The following is a 20,556-nucleotide window of genomic DNA, read 5'->3' as shown; positions in this document are numbered from 1 at the left end:
ATTATATACTCTTATGTATTTCTATTGTTTAACTTTTGCTTAATAAAGCTCATGCATTGCACGGGTCCCCGCTATATATATTATGTTGTAATTTTAAAATTTGTAATTTGTTTTTTAATAATACCACTATAATTTTTAAATTTAATTTTTTAAGTCTAAATCCTTTGAACCAACCAACCAAACCAAAAATTGACTCAGACCAATATAACCTAAGTTGACCAACTCACCAACCTAACCATCAGGTCAATTTGGTTGGCCAAACAACCTACAACTAAATCGAACCAACCTGTGGACACTCCTAATTTTAGCTAAACTAATAGTTTAATCTCTAATAACTATTGAAAATTTTCTATTAAATAAAAAAACAAAAAATAGATTTATACATAATTATTGAAAATATATTTATCACAAAAATGCAATAAATATAAATTTTAGTATACATAAATATATAATAAATATTGATTAAGATTTTAAAATTATTATCAACTAATATAAGTGAAATAATGATTTTATTATTAGCACATTAATACTTGCAATCATTATTATATATTTTTTATATTTTAATGTATATTAAAAACATTTTTTTAAGTTATTACCTATTTTTGTTATTCGAAAGCTTCAATACCTCTAAATTTTTAATCTATTTTTCATTATTTCTATAATATTTAAAAAATTTTAAATTATTTATATTTCATGTTCTTATTATCAAATATTATTAAGTCTATTATAATTATTTTTGTGTTTTTTATAAATTTTTTAAGGTTATTACATAATTTCTTTATTTAATCTATTTTGTTTGTTTTTAAATAATATTTACAATATGATTTAGTTATTAATTTTATAATATTTAAAAATAGTTATTTACAATATTATTTATCTATTTAAATAATATATTTATCTAGTTATTTTAATATTACATACTTATTGAATTTCGTAATCCATAAAATTATAATTTATACTATTATTACATAATTTCGTTATTAATTTTGTAAAATATAAAATTATTATTAATTCAAATATTATGGAATATATTATAACGATTTTCTATTAAATTAATAAAAGTTTTAAGTTTAATACATAATTTTGTTATTTTAACTATTTAAAATTTAGTTATGTTAAATATTTCTTTATTTAAAATATTCAGTTATTTAAATATTTAAATAAAATGTAAAATATTTAAAATTTTTCATTATTTAAATTTTATCTATTTTATTATTACATAATATTAAATATTTTTATATAATATTTGTCTATTTTTGTATTTTTCATTTTTAATATTTAGTTACTGAAATTTTTTTAAATTATTTTTTTAATTTTAAAATTTTAATATTTGAACAATATTTAAATTGAATAATTTATAAAATTATAATTTATATTATTGGTATATAATATCATTATGAATTTCATATAAAAGTATAAAATTATTAATATTTTGAATATTATTAAATCTATAACATTTTTTATGTTTTTAATAAATATTTTAAAGTTATTACATAATTTCATTATAGTATTTAAATAATTCTTAAAATTTTTAATTCAAACATTCTTTTGATAAATATAGATAAAAAGTGAGGAATAAGATAAATAGTAATTGGAAATAATGTAGGGGGTGTTTGGCAAGTCTTTCAACAGAAGATCTTCTAGTAGCTAAAGACCCATAAGACCACAAGAGCTTCCATAAATAGATCTACAAAGTCTAAATATCGTTTGGTTGCAGTAATTGTAACAGATATTATAGAAAGCTAGGAAGACATGAAGATCATTTGGCAAAGTCCATAACGGTGATGAATAAACATGTGCTTAATACATGTGAAATATAAGTGTGAGACCCAATAATACATCAAATAGTACTCTTGGGTCCCACTTATACAAAATATTAAAGTGGACCCATTAATGCATTCACTATAACAAAAGAAATCAATCTAGGCCCCACTCTCATCTTTGGCTTACACATACATCACCTGCTTGACCCCACTCATGTGTTTACCTATACAAAATATTGAAGTGGGACCCACTCATGCATTCACATATACAAATAAAACAATGTGGGCCCCACTCTCATTTTGGGCTAGCACATATATTATCTATTGGCCCCATGGCTGTTATAGTGTTCAATATCCTGTTTAGTATAAAATTGTAAATGGATTTCTTTCAACCATGGATGTTACAGTGTTCAATATCCTCTTTAGTATGAAATAATTCAAAGAAGAACCATCATATGTTCCAAGATAATTTATGATAGCAATTCTAGCAGACAACAAGAAAATTAGAGAATTAATAGTTGTGTGTAACAGAAATAATTTTCCAATAAATAGCTAATCTTCATCAACAGAAAAGAGGAATATGCATTATAATTTGGCAATTGGGAAAAGTTAGAAATGAATTGATAATCAATTGTAGCAGAAATAACTCTTCAATAAATAGTAATATAGGATTTGAGGCAATTTTGTAATATGCCCACAAGGAGGTTCTTTCTTAGCTCTAGACCAGCTAGAACTAGCAAATCAGTGAAAGAATCTACACTGCATTGAGTTTCAAAAAACAAAAAAAAACCATCGTCCCGCCTTCACAGTAATAGTAATTAATATGATATCATAAGTACTTTTAATAATTCTCTCTCTCCCCATCGTTGGTTCACTTTAGCAAACAACCCTTTGATTTGATCTTGGGAGCGAGCTTGACCATAGAAGGGAAAATTCAATTCCAAGACATTGAAGCAATTTAATAAACATGGAAAGTAAACAATAGAAACTTCAATTAAAACAAAGAACGCATACGAGTTTTAATAAATTGAATGGAAATTCTTCAAATTTAAGCACTCTTAATTCTAAGCACTTGGGCTGGTCGTCTCTGATCTCTCAACTCATCCTCGAAAAACACATGAAGGTAAGCAAATTGGATATTAAACAGAGAGGCGAAGAGATACCTAGAAGGAAACCAAGATAGAAAAAGAAGAATTTAAAACCAGGGGAATTATGAAAAAAAATAAAACCCAGATCATATAAATAGCGAAAGAATCAAAAGGCGAAAGCCAGATGGCAGATGAGTAAAGAAAAGGATGAACAGAAGAGAAAAAGATGATCAACTGAACAGAAAAATAGACCAAGCTCAACCCTCCCCAAAATTAAACAAATAAATAAAGCAGACCTATGTGGAAAATCAAAGTAAAGAAAAAGAATATGTACAAGGTAAACCCTGTTGAGGTGAAAAATGAAAAATATTTGCAGGTTTGAAAAACAAAAAGCCTTCACCGGGAGAGGGGTTGTAGTTTTTGTCCACATTGATTTATCACCATCACCTGCGTTGATTCATTAATTACTATTTATGTCCCTTTGAAATCTTTAGACGCAGTTTGGGGAGACCCAGAATTTTTAATAATCAATTGTAGCAGAAATAATTCTTCAATAAACAGTAATATAGGATTTGAGGAAATTTTGTGATATATCGGAAAGGAGGTTCTTGCTTAGCTCTAGACCAGCTAGAACTAGCAAATCAGTGAAAGAATCTACACTGCATTGAGTTTTTGAAAAAAAAAAACCATCGTCCCTCCTTCACAGTAATGGTAATTAATAATTCCTCTCTCCCTCTGTCCCCATTGTTGGTTCACATTAGAAGAAGAAGAAGAAAAAAAAGAATAAGAAAAAGAAAGCAAAGAAAGAAGATGAAGAAGAAAGGAGGAGGAGGAAAATACTTTCTACAGACGAGGGTTTTACATGCACGTTGAGGAATGGGTGGCTTTGTTTGAAGAACCCCAACTATTTTCTCAATCGTGCGCTTCTTTGCACACGTATGATCAAGCTTAGAAGGCCCGAAATTTGTATAATCTTGAGTTGGAGCTTCTCAATTTTAGGGATTTTTGAGCTTGCACAAGCTTTTTGAACTGCCCATCTTCTTGGCTTCTTGTCTTCCTTTATCAAACGGAAAAAGTTCAAAAATTGGGCTTTCAGGCTTTGAGAAGCCCAGAAGACACCATTGAAAGACTTGCCAAATGCAGTTTTATTAGGAGAGAAACTTTCTACTAAATTAGAGATAATTTAAGAGATAAATAGGAGTTAGAGATAATTTAGGAGATAAATAGGAATTAGTGACAATTTAGGAGAAAGTGGGGAAAGTGGTGCCACTTGGGTAAACATTAGATAAACAAATCACTCTTTCTTTATGGTTGTTAGAAATAGTTAAGCTGTGTGATTTCCTTATTGGTTTAATGGATAAATTATGTGGAATTAAAAATAAAAAATTAAAAAAGAAAGAAAATTAATATATATATATATATGAGGTATTGCATTTTTCTAAATTGTTTATACCTTTTCTGCATTTTTATATATTTTTTATATTTTTATATAATTAAAAACATATTATGGGTAACACCCGTTTGATTCATAGGGTTGAATAGCCGCACCCAATGTGATAGCTAGACAACTTAGGATCGAGCAACATGTTTGGACATGATATTTTTGGTAGTCTCCAGTTATCCACATAAGCTTGCCCAACCATGATTTTCAAAACTGGATTGGACCGGAAAAATCGGAAATCAATTAGGTGACTGATTTCGTTTTTCCCCAAAACTGATTTTTTTTTCAAAAACCGTTGATTTTGGTCAAAAAACCGCTGACCCGAATAATTAACCATTTGAACGGTTTTGACCATTTTTCATTTTATTTTTATTTTTGTCAGAATGGGCCATTTGACCCGGTAACCAAACCCCTGACCGGTTCGGTCTTCGGGCCTGTTATAAAAACCATGTACCCAACATTACTTTCCCACCTGGTATTGTTTAACATATTCGGCATCAATCACGTCATGTATTTTTAATTAAGGCAGCACACCTATTACCAATATGAAAATGGCACCATTTGATCAAGTTTTTATATATAATTTATTCATGTTAGATGTGTAACTCAATACAACAGAATAGAAACAGAATCCATATTTAGTCGGGGCAAGATTTAGACATTGATGATGAAGAATTTATTCATAGTTATCTATTATGATACAAACAATGTAGCACATTGGTGTCTACTGTCAATTAGTATTGTCGTTTGCCCTAGACCTGGCAATTGGGTTGGGTGGGCTGGGTTTAGGTTTGATCAAAACACTGCAGGTTGATTTTGGGTTGGATTGGCAAATGTTAAATCTTAACCTTAAATATTTGAGTTAGGGTTGACTTATGGGTCAATTTGGGTCATTTTTAAAAATAATTGGAATTTTAAAAAATAAAGAAAAAACACATGAAAAATGTCAATATTAAAGAATTAACCTTAAAATTCTAAATATAAAATAAAAATTTTATACACCTAACAATTCAAAGAATAAACAATAAAGAGCAAAGACTAAATAGTAAAAATTAAAGAGTGAAAACTTCTAATAATATTATAAATAATCCCAATTAAATCTGACAATTGGATCAGCGGATTGACCGAAGACTCAACCTAGTTTTTTCCGGGTTGAATCAGGTCTGGTCATCCTCAAATTCATCAAGTAATTAAATATGACACCCTAACCTTGTTCTTTCAGGTTGAGTTTGATCGGATTCTTGTTGCATGCAACACAACAAGAAGAGGTAAATTGACTTAACTCTCCGCAAGAGAACAAAAATGAACTCTCCCCAAAAGATATTTGTAGTAACTTTGCATTTTCTATTTATCATTGGACGACTATCTCTCATTGGCAGAAGTTTTAGAAATTGTCAACAAAGTGAATGAGAGTTTCAGATGATTTTATATTTGAAAATTTATATAAAAGTATATATTTTTTATAAAAAATATAAAAATTAATATAGTGTGAAATCATCGACATGAGATAGAGGCCCATTTTGATTATCACATGCACCCTCACATCAGCATTATTGGCTAAAAATTAAGCAGTACGGTGTGCTCCCTTTATAGGTAGGATGTAGACCCAAGTTGCCCAAATATTTAATATTTAATATTTTATATTATATATATATATATATATATATATATATATATTAGACAATTGTATGCCCTTACCTTCAATCAAAATGATGTACATTATGAATTTATTGTAAATGAATAAAGTACATATTTGATTTATGTTCCAGTGGTGTCTTTCTCTATAATACCCTTAAATTGGACACTTATGAGACTCGTGTTAATTTAGAATGTTCACAACCGTTGGATAAGTTTAGGGAGATTTATCTTGCCAAGGCTGACACTGGTGTGCTGCCAAATGTCGGGGTAGTATGTCTCAGCCACCAAGGTGAGACCCAAGGCACATGCAATATACGATTAATTGAATCTTTGAACCGCACCAGATTTCCAATATTGCCCTGGACCTTGGAGATTGATGGGCAAAACTAGAAAATTACACATGACCCCTACACTCGATTATGATACTACACTAAGTGTCGGATTGGGCTGTCTTTGATATGCCAATTAATGAGATCCTTAGCGGGGGTTAAAACCTGGGTATGTTGGGACAGATTGATAATTCATCTGAGTGGGTGATCATAGGGACAGAATCAGCCCCTTTGTCAGACAAAGGTTATGATCGGGGATGCACTCTCTCTGATGGAAACCAAGACTGCCGGTAGCCGATTTCAATCATTGAGATTTGTTTTGCAAAATATAGTTTATATGAGATATAAAAGTATATATATTATGGTTTTCAAACGTTTGCAAAAAGTTTTAATTCCCGGGATCCATGTGAGTAGAGAGTACAACACTGTTCCTTGCAGCCGAGGGAGATGTCCTCTCTTGTCGGGCAGTGTTTGATCATTATGGGCTGAGAGGTTAAGTGTAAGACCATTGAGGGTAATACCTGATGGCTAATCTTGCATCTGCCCACAGTCCCTGGGTGTTATAAGGTGTCTTGGCCCAAAGACCACTTAGGGTAAGTGTTGGGCCCATAGAGCCCATGTGATGGGTTTCAGGGGGTGCACTGTCCATAACAGTGTATTCGGCCTGGCCTTGTAACAAAGGCTGGGCTGAACCCAAGTGAATGATGTGTAGATCAATGTTTGGGTCCCACGCCATACAAGGAAGCCCAACTGGGCAGCAGTTTGGAAGGCTAAGTGAGCACATAACCTTAATGGGCCTAAAGCCCATTTCGAACTGGGTTGATTTGATCAATTAAATAAGGGGTGAATTCTGAGATTGGATTAGCAGATAGGATTGGGTCTTAACCCTATCCACTCAGAGAGTCCAGATCTAAATATGATTCAGATCTGGAAACATCCAAATGAGATTAGGAGAAGGCTGATCTAATTTGCAGATAAGATAAGGGTTTAGCCTTATCACTTAAAGGGAATTCTGATCTAAATATGATTTGGATTAGCAATTCCTAATGGGATTAGGAGCTAATCCCTTTAAGGTTATAAAAGGGGAAGGGGCGGCAGCCTTTAGACACACAAGTTCACCACCTGTCTTCAGAGCTGAAATCACAGAAGAGAGAATTCAGCGCATCTGCGAAAATTCTCTCTTGCCGCCTCCTTCCTGCCACCGCCACACCTGCCAATTCGATCTCCAGTTCAGTAGGAGAAATCAAAATTGGATTTGATGTAATTATAATAGAAATTAGGTTTTCTATTTATTTTTATTTTGGATCGAAGATGGCGGCGCAAGGAAGGAGATTTTGCAGATGGGAGAATCGCTATCTGCGATTTGCAGTTTATGAAACTGCAAACTGTGATCTAACCTCTGTTTTGCAGGATGGATTGTGCGAACAGCCCTATCTGACTGATTCTTGAATTTTCAGTATTTAATTTCAGATTAATTTCTTGAATTAAATCTTTAATTAAAGATCAAACCCTAAACCCATTCGAACCAAATTGGTCCAAACTGGTTGGACCGAATCAAGGGTTCGATCAAAGCTGAATGTCAGCCCTAATTCTCCCACTAATGGGCCTAAGGATTAATAATTAATTGGATGTTTAATTCGGCCCAACCTGTAAAGGCCCAATTTTAAATTGTTAAAACTGCTAAAAGCCCACTTCGCAGATAAAGCTATATGGACCGAATTGATCAACCCTAATTTCGGCCCATATACCTAGATAATATTAATGGTTAATATTATGGGCTTTACAGATATTAATTGATTGGATCAATTCTTCCCGCATGTGATGTATGGATGTGTGATGTGCTACGTTCATGGGCCTTAAGTACTTGGCCCATGCTGATTCGATAGTGGCTCTTGCGCACACCATGGCTAAATGCACATCATTGCCATGGTGTCCCTACTAGTCATTGGATGACATTCCCAGTGGTGGGCCCCACACTTCCTGAAGAGGATACGTGCAGAACCCTAGCCGATTTGGACCCACCAAAATCTGACTTTATGAAAGTCAGTGGGAGCCACTTTGGTTTGACCTAAATCAAACTAGGGCGTAATTATTCATTCCCTCCAGCAAATATGAGTGCATGTGATAGGGAGATTCATGTGATGAACTCTCTAAAGGCCTTCCATCATTAGCATGAGGATGAGTCCTTCAGTAATGAGAAAACGCACCAGAAAATGGGCTATCCATTTGTTGTTGGGCTTGTCCGAGTGTTTCATAAGATGATAGGGGCGTCATAGACCGATGTGGGAGGGGCTTCACCAGAAAATGCGAACTCTCTCACGGTACCTTGGCGTTCACAAATATGATGGGTGAGCACTCACTAGACAGAAATGTTTACCTGAAAACGACTTTGAACCTTGTCTGACAGAGGCCAAAGGGAAAATCCAAATGATGAGTGGATATGATTCTTCACAGAAAGGTGGTGGGGTTTTGTAGCTGAAACAGTTGGCTCCATGCACCCTATGTGGTTTCCCACATTTCCAGAGACAAGTCGCTGTCTCCGTCACTGAGATGGGAGGGAAGTCTTAGAGATGAATGAATGGGAATGGAACATAGATTAAAATCCATATCTATGTAAAGAACATGAATCAAATTAGGTTGTGGAATAATATTTGTTGTTTTACCAGAAAATGGCAAACGGACAATTTGCAAAGCTTCTTGACGACAACAAGCTTAAGGGCCCAAACTATGCCGATTGGTATCGTAACCTCATGCTGGTCCTAACATCTGAAAAATTGGATAAGGTAGTTAAAAAATCCTACCCCGGAGCGTCCGAGCGACAGGGCTTCTGAGGCTAGAAGGCGGGAATTCCAAGATTGGGAGGATAAAAACTCCCTAGCCCACTTCTATGTCATTGCCTCCCTAGACAATCTGATACAGAGGCAGTTCGATCAGATCGAACTAGCCAAGGACATATTGGATAGTTTAAAAACAATGTACAAAGAGCAGAATCGTTCTACTCGGCAGAAGGTCTTGAAGCAATTCATGACCACTCAAATGTTCAAGGGGCAACAAGTTCATGACCATTGTCTTCGTATGATGGATTACATCAACGAGCTTGAAACCCTTGGATTCGGGCTAGATCTTGGCACGCAAGTGGATGCCATCCTTAAGACTTTGCCTCCTTCCTTCAACCCGTTCATAATGAATTACAATATGAACAAGCTGAATGTCAGCGTACAGGAACTCAACAACATGTTGCAGAGGGCCGAGGATTTAATTAGGAAGGATGAGCCTGTGGCTGTGTTTGCTGAAGCTAGCAAATCGGGCAAGAAAAAGAGGACGGAAAAAAAGACTCAGAAGAAAGCTGTCAAACCCAAGAAGCAGACGAATGACATGGCATCGGATGCGTGTCACTTCTACAAACAGACCCACCACTGGAAGAGGAATTGTCCTCAGTACCTAGAATCCAAGAAAGGTAATATTGAATCTTGTGTCATAGAAACCAAATTATTGGTGGCTTCTTCGTCCTAGTGTATTGACTCCGGGGCTTCACCTCATGCATGTAACTCATCGCAGGGGTTCAAGGTAAGCAGAAGGCTGGATGATGGCGAAGTGGCACTCTACTTGGGGATTTCTGTAAGTGTTGCAGCTACGGTGATAGGAACTGTAGATTTACTTTTTAGAGAATGATCCATTGTACTTAAAGATTGTCTTTTTGTGCCAAATTTAAGAAGAAATTTGATTTCTGTCTCAAAACTGTGTGTGGATGGATATTCTGTCTTTTTAAGTAATACGATTACTATTAAAAGAAATAACAGATTCATCGCATACGAGGAACTGGAGAACGATTTCTATGTTCTACATCCTTCTCTAGAAACTAACATAACCGAAACTACATCGGCTGGTATCCCCAAGAAAAGAGTGCGTGATACAGTTAATCCCACGTGTCTATGGCATTACCAACTAGGCCATATCGGTATTAACCGAATCACAAGACTAGTAAAGGATGGTCCTTTGGATTTTCTAACTGTAGAAGATCTTCCCACTTGTGAGCCTTGCCTTCAGGGTAAGATGACAAAGAGGTCATTTAACGGTAAGCCTGAGAGATGTACAGGCACGCTTGACCTTATACATACTGATGTATGTGGTCCCCTGAGTGTTAGGACCCGTAACCAGCACGTGTACTTCATTACATTTACCGATGACCATTCTCGGTATGATTACGTGTACCTAATGAGACATAAGTCTGAATCCTTTGAAAAGCTCAAAGAGTTCAGACAAGAGGTCGAGAAACAGTTAGGGAAAGAAATCAAGGCCCTACGATCGGATCGAGGTGGCGAGTATCTCTTTGACGAATTCAGGGAGTACTTGAAGGTCAACGGGATAGTATCACAGTTGGCTCCTCCTGCTACACCACAGCTTAACGGTGTTTCAGAGAGGAGAAATAGAACCTTATTGGATATGGTCTGGTCACTTCTCATCCGTTCAGAGTTACCCACATCCTTTTGGGGATACGCATTAGAGACTGCATTATACGTACTGAACCGAGTTCCAACCAAATCAGTTTCGAAGACTCCCTATGAGCTTTGAACTGGAAAGAAACCAAGTATCACTTAAAGGTTTGGGGTTGTCCGACACACGTTAAAAGAATGAGTCTGGACAAATTGGAATCCAAGACTAGTCGTTGCCTGTTTGTAGGCTACCCAAAAGGCTCTGTAGGTTACCTATTCTATGGCCCAAGTGAGCAGAAGGTGTTCTGCAGTCGAAATGCACAATTCTTGGAAAGTGATTACATCAGGAAATTGTTCTTGATGAGGAGAGCTCGGATGCAGTGGGAGGTGTCCCACAAGTTCCAGGTAGTGACCAACCTAGAAGATCTACTCGGGTATCCAGGCCACCAGTCCGTTTTGGTTATTACCAGGATAATTACCTGGTGGAAGTCTTGAATAGTGAGGAGGATCTCGTGACTTATGCGGAAGCTATGTTGGACATAGACTCCCTTAAGTAGGTAGATGCAATGAGAGCTGAGATGGACTCAATGGAGACTAATGGAGTCTAGACTATAGTAGATCCGCCCCCCGGGGTAAAAGCAATTGGTTGCAAATGGATTTACAAGAGGAAGAAGGGCCCCGATGGTAGGGTTGAGACCTATAAAGCTCGTCTGGTGGCAAAAGGGTACACTCAGAAAGAGGGCATCGATTATGAGGAAAACTTTTCGCCTATGGCCATGCTTAAATCCATTAGGATCCTGCTAGCTGTAGCAGCATACAATGACTATGAGATTTGGTAAATGGATGTCAAAACTGCATTCCTGAATGGAAATCTTACTGAAGATATCTATATGCAGCAGCCGCAAGGCTTCATAGCTGCAGGTCAGGAACACATGGTATGTAAACTAAATAGATCCATATATGGACTTAAGCAAGCTTCTAGGAGTTGGAACATCTGATTTGACTCTACTGTCAAAACGTTTGACTTTGAGCAGAATCCAGATGAGCCCTGTGTTTACAGGAAGACTAGTGGGGACAAGGTTATGTTCTTGGTTCTGTATGTAGATGACATTCCACTCATTGGGAATAATGTAGGAATGTTGACTACGGTGAAAGTGTGGCTTTCGCAGCAATATTATGGTTTATATACAGATATACATTATGGTTTCAAAACGTTTACAAAAGGTTTTAATTCCCGGGATCCATGTGAGTAGAGAGTGCAACGCTGTTCTTTGCAGCTGAGGGGGAGGTCCTCTCTTGTCGGGCAGTGTTTGATCATTATGGGCTGAGAGGTAGTGTAAGACCATTGAGGGTAATACCTGATGGACTAATCTTGCATCTGTCCACAGTCCCTGGGTGTTACAAGGTGGCTTGGCCCAAGGACCACTTAGGGTAAGTGTCGGGCCCATAGAGCCCGTGTGATGTGTTTCAGGGGGTGCATTGTCCATAACAATGTATTCGGCCTGCCTTGTAACAAAGGCTGGGCTTAACCCATGTGGCTGATGTGTAGATCAATGTTTAGGTCCCACGCCATACAAGGAAGCCCAACTGGGCAGCAATTTGGAAGGCTAAGTGAGCACATAACCTTAATGGGCCTAAAGCCCATTTCGAACTGGGTTGATTTGATCAATTAAATAAGGGGCGGATTCTGAGATTGAATTAGCAGATAGGATAGGGTCTTAACCCTATCCACTCAGAGAGTCCAGATCTAAATATGATTCAGATCTGGAAACATCCTAATGAGATTAGGAGAAGGCTGATCTAATTTGCAAATAAGATAAGGGTTTACCCTTATCACTTAAAGGGAATTTTGATCCAAATATGATTTGGATCAGCAATTCCTAATGGGATTAGGAGCTGATCCCTTTAAGGTTATAAAAGGGGAGGGGGCGGCAGCCTTTAGACACACAAGTTCACCACTTGTCTTCAGAGTTGAAATCCCAGAAGAGAGAATTCAGCACATCTGCGAAAATTCTCTCTTGCCGCCTCCTTCCTGCCGTCGCCACATCTGCCAGTTCGATCTCCAGTTCAGTAGGAGAAATCAAGATTGGATCTTGATATCAGTTCCTTGTGAAGAGACCGATAGGAAGCTGTGCTCACGTGCCATCCTGCTAATTCTTGCGAAGGATTAGGTTCTTGGGAAGAACACTGTTGATTCTGCTCCATCCTGCACTGCGCCATGTTCAGTGGGAGCAGTCTTTGGATCCTTCCTTGGGCGTGAACACGTTCGTTGGGAGATATTATTTCTCCGTATCAGGTATATCCCTCTCCTACTGCTTTTGTTCAAGATCTGGTTCAGTTCTTGGTTCAAAATTGATCATTGAAAAATATGATTTTTCTAAAATAGGGAATTCGATTCTCAGTAGGATGCAAAGAAATTTTTGAAATTCGCCCATTCTATTCCACAAGATTCGGGCGTTCATACGATGGATATCTCATCCCTTCAATATATATGTTTATGTCTTTTATTGATTAAAAGACAAACATATTTAGATTTTTAGAGATGTTTAAAAATATTCGAACAATTACCCCATACATGCATTGACATTATATAATTAATATATTAAATAATTTATTTAATTATTATGGTGTATCGGTGTCTTTAGTAAGATAAGAGATCTATTTGTGGTTAGAGAATGAGTGTTTTTCTTTGGAGCATGGTTTTCTTTTTGTTTCGAACACCCTACCATCTCTCCAAGGAAAAACTTTGGTGTTTGGTAACAACAGCCTATGTTGTTTAGAGAGTTTTTGGGCTGGCCATGTTAATGGCAGTTCACCCAAGGTTAAAGGTTTCGATACGTATTGATCTATATTGGTCGGTACGTATCATATCAGGGCCTTCCCATTATGCCCCTATAGGAGGTGTTTCAGATTGTTGGCGAGTGGTTCAGGGGTAGACTGGCCTTAAACCGATTCCTCTGAATCAAATTTGAAAAAAAAAAAAATAACAGTACCGATACAGACCACCTTGTATCAATATTTTAAACCTTAGGTTCACCTATTCACACATGTTTTTATTTTTGGTCAAAATATATTAAGGAGAAATTACTAATTTATCCACTCTCATAGTAACATGACATTACCAAAAACTCTTTCAACAGCATGTCAAAATTTTTCCTCTCCATCCGGAGAGAAATAAATATAGAGTGTGTAGATTATCTACTTGTTTTATGGTGCATGATCAAGCTCCTTATGATATAATTCCATTGTTACCAGCGGATATGTATGGGGTTAATATACCCCCTACACTTTGTATTTTCCCTTGATACATAGTTTTTAATATATATATATATATATATATATATATTAGGCCCTGTTTGCTTTTTGGTAAGTTATTTGCCCAGGTAAATGCAGTTATCTAGGTAAGTTTTTCCTTCCTAGGAAATACTTACATGGGTAAGTGCATTTGCCTATGTTCTTTTATTTCTCATGTAAATAAGGTAATGACCATTTTAACCATAAAAATTCATTATTAAAATGGGCATTTTTATCCCATTCAAGTGTTGGCAACTTTCTCCCTAGGTGGGAAAGTTACTTACTCACCCGTGGGTGGCGGTGCTATGAACAAATGGCAAAAAGAAGATGATGATCAATGTTTTGACCCCATTTTTTAATTATTTTTAAAAAAGTTAACCTATTTTTAAATTTTTTTAAAAATATTACTTTTATTGATATGGAAATCTCTCAGAGAACTCCATTCCATCAAGAATGTGAAAATCTACTTCCGACCAAACAAAAAACTGAAATCAGAATGAAAATTTTCTGATTACTAAGTCCAGGCACCTATTTTGGGAAACCAAATGAATGAATCCTCAATTCAGTCTTTATCAAAGAAAAGAAAGCACTTAACAATTCCCATAAAGCACTCAAAAATGCTTGGCCTTGGTTTACCGTATGCCCCCACCATTCGTTCCATCAAGGTCAAGGTGGTTAGGCCATCCTCTCTTTTTAGGGGCAAGTCCAAACGGCAAAGACAAAGACTGCATCCTGCATAGAATCAGCCAAATGTTTAGGGGATGGTGTCAGATTCATTCTCCCTTCAACGCTAGCTTTTTATAGATGGGGTTTGTTTTTGTTTTGTAGTAGATCCGATCTTTTTACAGATAGCATAGTCGTATTCAACCGTAGCAAATAATTCATTTCCACCTTTTCAACAGTTACGAGATGCCTTCTCTGGTGGGCCCTTGGCTGAGATTTGAGAGTGCTAGCTCGTTAGATACTGTCTCTGTCTGTCTACCGCTTTTTTTTCCTCTCAATATCGTTATTCATGAATTTATGAGGCAAGGTCAAAGGCTTAAGCCTCGAGGCAAGGTTAGGGAAAAAATGCCTGATCTCAATAGCCTCAGACCCAACAGGTTGTATGAGGCTTACGCCTTTGGGCCTCTGGCTTCAAAACATTCTAGGCTTAGGTCTCAACTATTCAGCATGTTAATGTGGAATATTAGGGTTTAAATAGGGGCAAACATAATTTTAAGACAAAAAAAGTCTTCTTTTATATATATTTGTGCAATGAGCAAATGAATAAACATACATATAATAAAACCTTATATATAAAACGTGTAAGAAAATATCTTACTTTATTGTTCATGCTTTATTCTTACTCATTTGCCCATTTATCTCCTACTTGATGATTTATTATTTTCTAAGGCACACATATTTATCTATCTATCTATCTATATAAGGAAAGGCTGTTGACTGCCAATTTCTATAAGCCAGTACCACAGCTAGACCCTGGAGATATCCATGACTTTGTGCTTGGTTTGCCCAAGATGGCTCGAGGTCGAAAAGTGGTGCCAATTTTCGAGAATGGTGCATTGAATCCTGTGCAAGAATTTAACAGATGTTATAGAAGTAAATGGATTCTTCTTTTGTAAGGTGGTGGGAAACCATGATGGTGAGCATTACGTCTGATCAAGACACTAGTCTTCCATCTAATAGAGGGTGCTATGAAAGAAATTAGGTACTAGATTGAGGTTTAGCAATGCTTATCACTCAGGACGGACAAACTCCAGTTGTCAGTCATTGTGTGATATATGGTTCACGTCAGCATGCCTCTCCTTGTTCCATTGCCCTCACCTTGCATTCTCATTATCTATCTCATGTCTCCTTTTTCACCACTCCCATTAAACCATGTCACCATTCCCAACCTAATTACCTAAAAATATTCTTAGAATCTCTCTCCTAAGGTATCTCTTCTAAGCCATTAGGAACTATCATGTTACCCCACTCCCCAATCAATTCCTAAAATCTCCCACCCCAATTTATGTCCACTCACTCCTTTAAAATATCCATATCAATTAATAAATAGTTAAATCCGGTTATTATTTAATCCAACCCATATTCAATAAATATTAAACTTTGTTATTTCCAAAACTTAATAAATTACCAAAAATTAATAAATATTGTTATTAATTAACTAAACATGACTTTTTAAAGTAATTTGGGTAAACATTATTATATTCATGTTAATTAACAATATTTTCTAGAAATCAACAACTCTAACTAATTTCTGTAAAATTGAGTATTATTTAACGATTATCAAAAAGTATAAAATCTTAATTGTTGCTATTATAATAGTTAATAACCGAATGAAGATGGGGAATAAAATATTATAATGTTGGAATGTGAAATTATTAATTAATTTATATTGAAAAATAAAAGATAAATTAGTTTAATTTTTTAGTAAAGTACCTAATAAAATAAATATTTAATAACAATTTAAAAATAATTTTCAATAAATTCCCATAATTACACAAATGCAATCAAAATTTCCAAAATTTTCATAAAATGACATTTTGAAAATTAGAAGATATAAAATTTAAAGTTTATTTAAAATGTCAAATAATTATTGAAAATTATTTGAATACTTTGGAAAATTTAGGAAAATTTTACACTTGATAGATTTTGGAAAACTATTTAAATATTATGTAGTTTTCATTGTAAATATTTGAAAATTATTAAAGATAAATGAGTATGGGAAAGGGAAAACTGTAATTTGAACTAATAACTACACAAATTATTAAGATAAATTAGTATAATATTGGAAAAAGGAAATTATTGATTAGTTTATATTAGAAAATATAAGATAAATTAATGTAATTCTGTAAGTAAACCATTTAAAAATAAAATAAATTATTTAATAACAATTTAAAATAAATTTGAATAAATTTTCAAAACTACACAAATGTAATAAATTTTCTAAAATTTTCATAAAATTACATTTTAAAAATTAAAGACAATTTAGCATAATTTTAGAAATTTACCATGTGACTGATACTCGATATATCCTTTTGATCATTTTTGTCATCAAATTGAATATTGGGTTGATGGGAAGTGGGTGCCTTGCTTTAAACTCGCCTGACATTAGTGATGGGGTGGGGAAAATTCAAGGATTTTCCATCCTTGATGAGGAGTGGGTGTCTTGCCCTAGACTCACCCAACATTGAGGACGAGGCAAGGATAGAGATGGTGTGCCCTGCTTTGAACCCCTCCGTTGCCATATTAATAAAAATGTTAGCTTTTGTAATTATTTTTATTTATTTAAAGTCAATCAAAATTTCATTTAAAAATAATACAAATAATAACGGTTATTAAAATTATTACAAATGATTTTGGACGCTTCGACAGATCCCTGGCCTGTGAATTCTCTCCCCGTTTGCTACAGCCACCTGGAGCCGCGGTCTATCTTCCATTGGTAGCTTCAGTCGGAGTGCAGCCTGCTTGCTGATGAAGTTGTGGGTGCTCCCTCAGTCAACCAGAATCCATACCTGTTTTCCTGCCACATGGGCCTGCAGCTGCATGGTTTGGGAGTTTTGGACTCTAGTGATGGCAGGGAGGGAGATCTCGGGTTCTAGTGCCACCTGTTCCTCTTCTTCCTCCTCCAGCTCGTCTACCAGGAGGCAGAATAACTGCTTACAACGGTGGCCGACTGAGTACAACTCGTCACAGTTGAAGCATTGGCCCTTGGCTCGGCGCTCTGCCATCTAGGCCCTGGATAAGCGTCTGATGGGAGGTGCTATCGTGCTGCTACCCATGCTAGTTGCAGCTCGGGTAGTGTTGCTGATGACAGGGCGTTGTTCCCTGTTGGCGGCCATCGAAGGCCCTCCTGTGGTAGATCTTGGGTTCGCCCAAGTTGTTGCGAGATGCCCCATGCTGGACGGCCCTCGGCTGATCTGCAGCTTGTGCTCGAAAGCTCGGGCCAGATTCATTGTTGTGACCAAGTTGGGTGGGCTCTGCATCTCCACATCAACCCTCAGAGGTTCAGATAGGCCGACTGTGAACATATCCACCTGCTGGTCTGGCCGAACCGAAGAGGCTCTGGCAAGAAGGGTCTGAAACTGCCGCTGATACTCCGCAGCGGTCCCGGTCTGCTTGAGGTTAATGAGCTCCCCCAAGGGGTTGCTCGTTAATGGGGGCCCGAACCAGAGGAGGCAATACGACTTGAACTGGCCCCAACTAAGGCCTGGTTCTTCCTACTCCACTCGGTAGAACCAGAGTTGTGCTTCATCGGTCAAGTGGAATGCTGCCAGGCTGACCTTGTCCTTCTCTTCCGTGCGCTGATTGCGGAAGAATTGCTCACAGCGGTACAGCCATCCAAGTGGGTCACCGCTGCCGCTGTATGAGGGGAACTCCAGACGATTGTATTTGGGTATGATTGTTGTTGTCGGTGTGTCGTTCTATTGCTCACCGGAGCCCTCTGTCCGATCTGGGCGGCGGCTGTGATTATTGGCTGCCCCTTCAGGGCTCCCTTCCCTGGTGGAGAAGTATAACTCCAGTAGACGCTGAAGTTCCCTGACGTCCTCTTTAACTTCTCTTACCTCCATGTGATTTTCCACGAGACGGTGTTCCAGCTCATGAACCTTGGACGATAGCTGCTCCATGTCGCCCATGATGCTTGGCTCTGATACCAAAATGTTATGGGCCCGGGCGTAGGATCTCGTCATAGGGCGGTTTGTTGGGAAAACTCCTTGCCTTCCCTTTGCGAGTTGACCCTATGGTGGCGGACTGAGGGGTGATTTGTTCAAGAGATCACCTAACTCTCCTTGTTCTCTTCTTGACTGAAAATTTGATACCTTTATTGAATAAATCAGCTCCTTAAATAGGAAATTACAGGAGGGTTTCCTTCTTGTATTCGGCTAAGGTAGTCCCTCTCTTATCGCAACTTAAACTTCTATCGAAACTCAAACTCCTACTTCTAAGGGGAACACAAAAATAGGGGATAAGGGAAAGGTACAGCTGGCGTTGGCGAGCAGGGCTGCTGTGGCCGGATAAGTGCGGGCCCACCCGGATGAGCTGGTGTGTGGGCCCCGCTCTACCGCTGGCGCGTGCGACTCATCTTGTTGCTTCTGTGAGGTGCGTGCTGCTGCCGTGTGGTGCGTGCCGCTGCCATGTGGTGCATGCTGCTGCCGAGTGCTGCTGCCGTGCGGTGCATGCTACTGCCGGGCGGTGCGTGCCGCTGGGCGTGCGGCTGGCAGACTGTACAGCGGCTCGCTGCCAGGCGGTGCGTGCAGCCTATGCCGCAGCGCGCTGCCGGGCAGTGCGTGCCGCTAGGCGCGCTGCTGTGCGTGCTGCTGCCTGTGGTTGCGACGCAGCATGTTGCCGGGAGTCGTGTCCATAACACATTTCAACTAATTTCAATTCCTATTCTGATTCATGTTTAAACCAAATAAACAATAAAAACAAGCCTTTCCAATTTCAATTCCAACAGATTTTGATAATTCTGATTCTGATTCCGATTCCAACCGGAAACAGATTGGATTCTAATTTTGGTTTGTTGGTTTTATGAAATTTGCCTTCGGAAATTGGGTGGCTCATCAGATTGCAAGATTATGCTGCACCTAGTAGTGCCTTGATTTCTTATCCTCCATTGTACAAAAAGATTCTTTGAACTGAGATGAACGAAATTGTGATTTGGCACTCGTAAAAGGAAAAAAAATGAAGATTGCTCCTTATTTTTGTTTTTAAGTTGCGTGTGATTGCAGTACAAATCTTGATTATGTGCAAAATTTGTTCTGGCCAGTTCAGTTTTATTTTTGTTTGTAATTATAATTTGCATTTCGACTTGGTAAATAAAATTCAAAAATATATACTCTTTTCTCAAGCTCTTATGCACCCACTGTCACTGCAATTTGGCATCCTAAAAGCTGGTGCAAAATTTGCACTACCTTCCTCCAACTTCAATTCTTTCCAATATCAACTGGACTACATTATCTTAATTTCATCTTACCTTATTCTTACTCCTATATCTATACTACTTATAAAAGAGTGAATTCCTTTATTTTTTGGATTTTTCATTCGACGTTTTTTATCCTTCTTGTCTAAGCACACAGCGGGCATAAAGAGGGCATATATGTCCTTTATTCTCACTTCAAAAACTGTCCACTCATAACTGTTCAGAAACTACCCACTCATAACTGTTTAAAAACTACCCACTTATAAGTTATAACCGTTTAAAAACTGCCCATGAATTATAAATAGTTTTGTCTTAGACATATTGCCACATGCAAATGTACATACACATTTACTAGTACAAAAAAATAGGATGCAGCTTTAATAGGCTTGCATTCGACTTTGATCAAAATTTGCCAAAAGCCCAAACTCAAAACAATGCAAAATACTATCTCAGGTCAACGCGAATTTGCACCCCTATATAAAAGTAAACCACAATTTAATTTATCTTTTACACGTCTATGCATCATGTCAATGCAAATGAAATTTGTACTTCAGCCAAATGCAACCTTGAGCATAAAGGATTAGAAGGAACGAAATTAATACATTTATGATCAACGAGCGGATCCATGACTATACACAAGTGATACCAACACA

This window comes from Nelumbo nucifera, chromosome 1, assembly GCF_055504915.1.
Source record: "Nelumbo nucifera cultivar China Antique chromosome 1, China Antique-T2T, whole genome shotgun sequence".
Classification (NCBI taxonomy): Eukaryota; Viridiplantae; Streptophyta; class Magnoliopsida; order Proteales; family Nelumbonaceae; genus Nelumbo; species Nelumbo nucifera.
Note: the sequence above shows the minus strand (reverse complement) of the source record.